The following is an 8118-nucleotide window of genomic DNA, read 5'->3' as shown; positions in this document are numbered from 1 at the left end:
GAATTGGGAAGGGGTATATATTCCCCAAAGATAAACTTAAAATAACCCTTTTTACTCTAAACTTTTTAAATTTGGATTCATCAGGACTTAGTGCTGCGGAAAGGCATATGTGTCCAAAAAATGTACATAAGCCCAAGGTACTTTGGAAGGATATTCTAACAGGACAATGGAAAGGTCCTGACCCAGTAATTGTCTGGAGTCGGGGGTCTGTTTGTGTGTTTCCACAGGGAGAACAGCAGCCGATTTGGATTCCAGAGAGATTAACCAAGGTCCTGACCCAGTGATTGTCTGGAGTCGGGAGTCTGTTTATGTGTTTCCACAGGGAGAACAGCAGCCGATTTGGATTCCAGAAAGATTAACTAAAGCGATTTCTACAGACCAAAAAGAAGATGATTTGGCTCAAATCCATAACAACTGATATCCAAAACTCCAGTTTGGCTATTCTTACATCTGCAACAGAACCAGGATGCTTTTTTCAATATCTATTTTATTATTGCCCTTTGCCATATCATGAAGTTCTATTTTGTTTTTTGAGCTCATACAGACCTAGGTTAATGTTTTGCTGATCAGTTCTATTTTTTGACTATAGAGTTTTTAAACATTGCAATGGAGATTTCACCTGTAAAAAGTTATAAGGCCTTTACTATAATGTTATGTGTTGTATGTATTATATTATGTGTGCACACTTGTGTTTTGTGTTATATGTTTGAATGTATGTATGTCCATATATCATATATGATGAGCGCTCATGATAAAATGGATCCAAATATTTTTTTTTAATTCACGTGATTTAAATGGTTTAATTTAATTGGGTAAACAGCTGTTAAAGATTGTTTTAATATGTGAACACAAAAGAAGGTTAACAGATCTGTTTGTTTACTTTCACCTTTCCTTTTCATTATATTTAATAATTCTCTTAAAGATAATGTAAATTGTTAAGAAAATTGTTTTCTTTTAGTGCCTTCTGTAATGTTACATAATTTTTTCTTTAGCCATTATTGCCAGAATTCCTATCTTCATCCCAGTGCTGGTGAAGTCAAAGATAAAACCAATCTACAGCTTCTACAATAGCCATCACTGAACTGCTTGCAGAACTTGCCTGGACACATTGTGAGCTCACCTGTATGCATTGTGAACTATCTGTTGGTGCAGCGACTTGTGGTAGTGTTGGGGTATTTTTGCTGATGATGTCATCGGTGGTACAATTTTTCCAAAAGGAGCCGTCAATTGGCTTGGTGTATCTTCCTCCCTTCTGCTTGTCATGATCGTCCAGCTAAAATTTGGGGGCCAACAGAGGTGAGGCAAAGAACCTCACCCCCCCGCTGGTACAAAGACCTCTCCACAGGTGTGGCTGTATACTGGACCGGTAGTCAGTGACGGGTAAGATCCAATTGCAATGGTACCAACCTAAGGACCATATGTACTATTGGACAACCTAAGGCAGGCACGGTCCCTAAGCCACATGCTTGTTGTTTAAACAGAGAGGGGGAGATGTTGAGAGCCACAGCCGAAGGGGCCCCAGCAAACTTCCAGCTGCCAGCAAACTTCCAGCTGCCGGCTGATGATTGGCTCACAGCGGCCCCAGCAACATCTAGCTGATTGGCTCCTCTGCGGTGATGCTCATTGGGCTGTTTCCCTGCCCTTTCAGACCACGGAGCTGCTCATTGGGGGACTTTTTTGGCTCCGCCCACGTGACCCAGCCAATCGGCCTCAAGAGCAGGAGGATTGTGGGAGGTGGAGAGAAGCTTGTGTGGGAGAGAGAGGCTTGTGGAAAGCCGGTGGTGGCAGTTGAGGCTCTGAGGGTTTTTCCTGAGAGGCTGTTTTGTTTGGCGTGTGTGGTTCTAAAAATAAAGTTAGTTTCTTTTGACAAGTGGCTCCTGATTGTGCCCAGCCAGACTGCGGCATTTGGTGGCTCGCACGGGGAGCGACTGAGGGTAAGTGAACTGCTCGCCCCTGAGGGCAGGGCAAGAGGATGGGTAGCCATTTTAAGATTCTTCTTTTGTTATTTTGTTTCACTTTTGTTTTAAGTTGCCTGTCCCTGGAGATGTGTAAGATGGAAGAAAAACCGCTCACATCTGAGGAACAGATAGGGAGAAAGGACGGATGGACATTTCAGGAGGCTATTATAATGATTTTGTGTTGTTCCAATTTTGTTTCACTCTGTTTCAGTTTTGTTAGGCGTTATCTTGTTGGGTTGTATTATAGTAGAAATACGGGATCAGAAATTAGTAAAAAACAAACTGAAAGAGTGTTAAGTAAATTGTTAGAGGAAGGAGGCATCTCAGTAAAATCAAGAACAATCAGGGCATACGTTGATACAATACAAAAATGTAGCCCATGGCTTTTTAAGGAGGAGTTGTTAAATATATCACAATGGAACCATCATGGTGAAGATTTAAAAAGAATAGAAAAGAAAAGCCCAGGGACTCTGCCAGTTGGCACATTGCCATTGTGGACGTTCATATCTTGTTTGCTTAGTCCAAAGCCTTCAGTTCAGACAATGGTAGAGGAAGAAGAAGACATAATGATTCAAGTAAAAGAGAAGGTCTCTCAAGTTAGTCAGACAGAGGAAAAGATTCAAGTAAAAGAGAAGGCCTCTCAAGCTAGTCAGACAGAGAAAGAAAGTGTAAAACAGAAAAAGCCATCAGGGGGAAAGTTACAACAGGAGACTGCTACTAACACCTTTCTATCACCAGAGGACGTAAGTGTCCAACTAACAAGGCCACCTCCATATGCTGGGAGGTCCCCAACCCCCGCAGTTGATAGTTGGGATCCTGAGACAAGATCTCAAATATTAACATGCCCTGTATTTGAGGCAGGAGGGCAGCGATTTTACCAAGTTTTAAATTTCAAAACAGTGAAGCAGCTAAAAGAGGCTGTAACAACCTATGGTCCTCAAGCACCCTTCACTGTAAGCATGGTCGAATCCATTAACAACTTGAACATGACGCCAGCAGATTGGGCTAATATGTGTAAAGCTGTGCTAAATGGAGGACAATACCTGTTATGGAAGGTTGCCAATGAGGAATTTTGCAAGGAGACGGCTAGGCGAAATGCAGCAGCTGGTTATCCTCAGAGAAATCTAGATATGTTGTTAGGAAAGGGACCTTATGAGGATCAGCAGCAACAAATTGCATATGATCCTGGTGTATACGCACAAATTGCTGCAGATGCAATTAAGGCATGGAAGACTTTACAAGGACATGGAGGTTTACAAGGTCAATTATCTAAGGTAATACAAGGAGCTAATGAACCTTATGCTGAATTTGTAGATAGGCTTATTCAAACAGCTACCAGAGTTTTTGGGAATACAGAACAAGCAATGCCATTACTAAAACACCTGGCTTATGAGCAAGCGAATCGTTGGTGCAGAGATATCATTAGACCATGGAAACATGAAGATTTAAACACATATATTAAATTATGTAGAGACATTAATGAACAAGAGCAAGTCGTGGCAGCTGCAGTAAAACAGGCTTTAGATGCCAGAGACATTAATGAACAAGGGCAAATTGTGGCAGCTGCAGTAAAACAGGCTTTAGATGCCAGGCCAAGAACATGCTACAATTGTGAACAAACAGGACATTTTAAAAGGAATTGCCCCATTGGAGGAGGGTTTAACAAAACTAGGTATCAAAGGAGTAGAATACCAGGTATTTGCCCACGATGCCGTAGAGGGAGACATTGGGCTAATGAATGCCGTTCTCAAACCACCATAGAGGGTACTCCATTATCAAAAAACGAACAAGGACCAGGTGTTTATCCACGATATCGTGGAGAAAGGCATCGGGCTCCATTGCCAAAAAATGGACAGGGGGGCCCAATGCTCCGGGGCCCAAAACCACAAATATACGGAGCACTGGAGGAACCCAGCAACCCCATCAGGGTAGTGCCCAGGACACATTGTCCATCAGATCCCTCATCAGACAAACCAGAGGGAGCGCAGGGTTGGACATCTGCGCCTCCGCCAGAGCAGTACTAACTCCAGAGATGGGAGTTCAAATCATTCCCACAGGGGTGAAAGGACCTCTTCCCAAAGGAACAGTAGGCTTATTATTGGGACGCAGCTCTTCTACTCTAAAAGGACTTATGATAAGTCCTGGGGTAATTGATCCCGATTATGAAGGTGAAATAAAAATTATAGCCAGTTCTCCAAAGGGTATATCAGTAATTTCACCAGGAGATAGAATAGCACAGTTACTAATAATACCCAGCCTACATGATAAATTTTCCAGTCGTACTGTAGAAAGAGGTTCCAAGGGATTAGGCTCCACAGGTGTAGATTGGGCTATGCTTTCTTTAAATTTAGATTCTCGCCCCATGCTAAAACTAAATATTCAAGGACATGAATTTAATGGGCTACTGGATACAGGTGCAGACCTTAGCATCATCTCTCGTCAAGAATGGCCAAAACATTGGCCATTACAACAAGCCACTCAAACGCTTCGAGGCCTAGGAGTGGCGACTAATCCCCATAGAAGTGCAATGGTATTAGATTGGAAGGATCCTGAAGGATGTGAAGGAACTATACAGCCATATGTATTGGATCATCTTCCCGTAAATTTATGGGGACGAGATGTCCTAGATCAATTAGGTTTGACATTAACAAATAACATCAACCAAAATGCACCCACTATTATGACTAGACAAGGTTTTAGGAAAGGAAAAAGATTAGAAAAACAAGAACAAGGTATAGCAGCACCAATACAAATAGATCAAGGAACAGACAGACATGGGTTGGATTTTCAGAAAGGGCCACTGAGACAATAAAAATTACTTGGAAATCAGAAAGACCAGTATGGGTTCCTCAGTGGCCCCTGACTAAAGAAAAGATACAAGCAGCCCATGACCTGGTCAAACAACAATTAGCAGAAGGACATATACAACCTTCTGTATCTCCCCATAATACTCCCATTTTTGTCATCAAAAAGAAATCTGGTAAATGGAGATTATTGCAAGATTTAAGAGCCATTAATAATGAGATGGTTATTATGGGACCTGCTCAATCAGGGATTCCTCAATTGTCTGCTTTGCCAAAAACCTGGTATGTTTTAGTTATAGATATTAAAGATTGTTTTTTTTCAATTCCAATTCATCCTGAGGATAGTCCACGTTTTGCATTTACTATCCCTGCACTGAATCATGAAGGTCCTGATCAGAGATATGAATGGAAAGTACTCCCTCAAGGGATGGCTAACAGCCCAACTATGTGTCAAATTTATGTTAACAAAGTAATCCAGCCACTTAGAAATCAAAATCCTGAACTACAAATATTTCACTATATGGATGATGTATTATTAGCACACAAAGATAAAAACACATTGCTAGAATGTTATGCCACACTTACAAACTTATTAAAAAATTATAATCTAGAGATAGCAATAGATAAAGTACAATTAAATTTTCCAATTAATTATTTAGGAGTTCTATTATCCTCAACCATGGTCCGTCCACCAAAAATTCAAATACGAGTAGATCAACTCAAATCACTTAATGACTTTCAAAAGTTATTAGGAGACATAAATTGGATAAGGCCTTATTTAGGTATACCAACAGGAGAGTTGGGACCTTTATTTGATATCCTAAAAGGTCCATCAGATCCAAATTCACCCCGAATGTTAACGCCTGAAGCAAGAAAGGCATTAAAAATCATTGAAACATATATGGAAAATATGCATTTGGATAGAATTGATATAAGTTTGCCTTTATTATTTATTGTACTACCAACAAAAAATATTCCTACAGGAGTATTTTGGCAAGAAGGTCCATTATTATGGATACATTTATCTTATTCTCCTAACACTATTCTTACTAGGTATCCTGAGGCTGTAGGACAATTAATACTCAAAGGAATAAAAGCAGCAAAGGGAGTGTTTGGAATTTCTCCCAATAAAATTATTACTCCATATACTATGAATCAAATTGATGAGTTAGCTAATGAGTTAAATACTTGGGCAATAATCATGTGCAAATCTAATGTTTCATTTGATAACCACTTACCATCTAATCCTTTATTGTCTTTTTGGTCATTGCATCCTGTAATTTTTCCAAAAATGACAAGAAAAACACCTATCATGAATGCTCCAAATATATTCACTGATGGGTCAAATAATGGTACAGCAGCAGTAGTTACCCCTGATCAAACTTTTACATTTTTAGTACCCAAACAATCAGCTCAAAAGGTAGAGCTTAATGCAGTTTTACAAGCTTTTGTGATGTTTAAAGATTCTGTATTTAATTTATTTTCTGATAGTCAGTATGTAGTTAATGCTATAGTATCTCTTGAAGATGCTGGTAGGATTTCCCCTTCTTCTACTGTTTTCTCTTTGCTTTCCACTATACAAAGTCTAATCTGGGACAGAAAAGATCCATTCTTTATAGGACATATCAGGGCACATACAGGATTGCCTGGAGCCCTTAGTTTGGGCAATGATTTAGCAGATAAAACTACACATGACATACATATTTTTTTCTACGCTAGAAGAAGCTACAAATTTTCATAAATCCTTCCATGTCAATGCAAATACTTTAAAAAAGCATTTTAAAATAACTAAGGAACAAGCTAGACAAATAATAAAACAATGTCAAAATTGTGTGACATTTTTACCACAAGTTAATCTTGGAATCAATCCTAGAGGACTGATACCTAACCATATTTGGCAGATGGATGTCACACCCTTGCCAGAATTTGGAAAATTAAAATATTTGCATGTTACAGTTCATACTTCTTTCGGATTTTTGATTGGCTCCCTTCATACCAGAGAAAAAACTAAAGGTATTATTGCTCATTGCTTACAAAATTTTGCCACTGTGGGTGTTCCAAAACAGTTAAAAACAGATAATGCCCCTGGCTATACTTCTACCTCTTTTAAACAATTTTGCTCATCATTTGGCATTACTCATATAACAGGAATCCCATACAATCCACAGGGACAAGGCATAGTTTAAAGAGTTCATCAAACTATTAAAATGTACTTATTAAAGCAAAAAGAGGGAATTGGGAAGGGGTATATATATCCCCCAAAGATAAACTTAAAATTACCCTTTTTACTCTATAAAGTTTTTTTAAAGAGAGAGAGAGAGAGAGAGAGAGAGAGAGAGAGAGAGACAGAAATTTTTAACATTTATTTTTTAGTTTTTTGGCGGGCACAACATCTTTGTTTGTATGTGGTGCTAAGGATCGAACCCGGGTCGCACGCATGCCAGGAGAGCGTGCTACCGCTTGAGCCACATCCCCAGCCCACTCTATAAACTTTTTAAATTTGGATTCATCAGGGCTTAGTGCTGCGGAAAGGCACATGTGTCCAAAAAATGTACATAAGCCCAAGGTACTTTGGAAGGATATTCTAACAGGACAATGGAAAGGTCCTGACCCAGTGATTGTCTGGAGTCGGGGTCTGTTTGTGTGTTTTCACAGGGAGAACAGCAGGCGATTTGGATTCCAGAGAGACTAACTAAAGCGATTTCTACAGACCAAAAAGAAGATGATTTGGCTCAAATCCATAACGGCTGATATCCAGAACTTCAGTTTAGCTATCCTTACATCTGCGACAGTGGTTCTTCCACACCTGGAGGCTAATGAATAATGAACAACATTAAGGCCTATTTCAAATGTAAAAAAACCTTGGGGTTGTGGGAATACCTTCAGACCCATATGCAAGTTACAGGAAGAAGGATGGGATATCAAAAGAAGAGTCAAACCCAGGTGATAACCAGGATGCTTTTTTCAATATCTATTTTATTATTGCCCTCTCCCACATCATGAAGTTCTATTTTATTTTTTGAGCTCATACAGACCTAGGTTAATGTTTTTCTGATCAGTTCTATTTTTTGTGGAGTTTTTAAACATTGCAATGGAGATTTCACCCGTGAAAAGCTACAAGGCCTTTACTATTATGTTATGTGTTATATGTGCACACTTGTATTTTGTGTTGTATGTCTGTATGTGCGTATGTCCATATATTATATATGAGGAGCGCTCATGAAAAAATGGATCCAAATGTTTTTTTTATTCACGTGATTTAAATGGTTTAATTTAAATTGGGTAAACAGCTGTTGAGGATTGTTTTAAAATGTGAATTAAAAAAAGGAGGTTAACAGATCTGTTTGTTTACTTTC

The sequence above is a fragment of the Marmota marmota genome, unplaced genomic scaffold, assembly GCF_001458135.2.
Source record: "Marmota marmota marmota unplaced genomic scaffold, marMar, whole genome shotgun sequence".
Classification (NCBI taxonomy): domain Eukaryota; kingdom Metazoa; phylum Chordata; class Mammalia; order Rodentia; family Sciuridae; genus Marmota; species Marmota marmota.
This window is presented reverse-complemented; position numbering follows the sequence as displayed.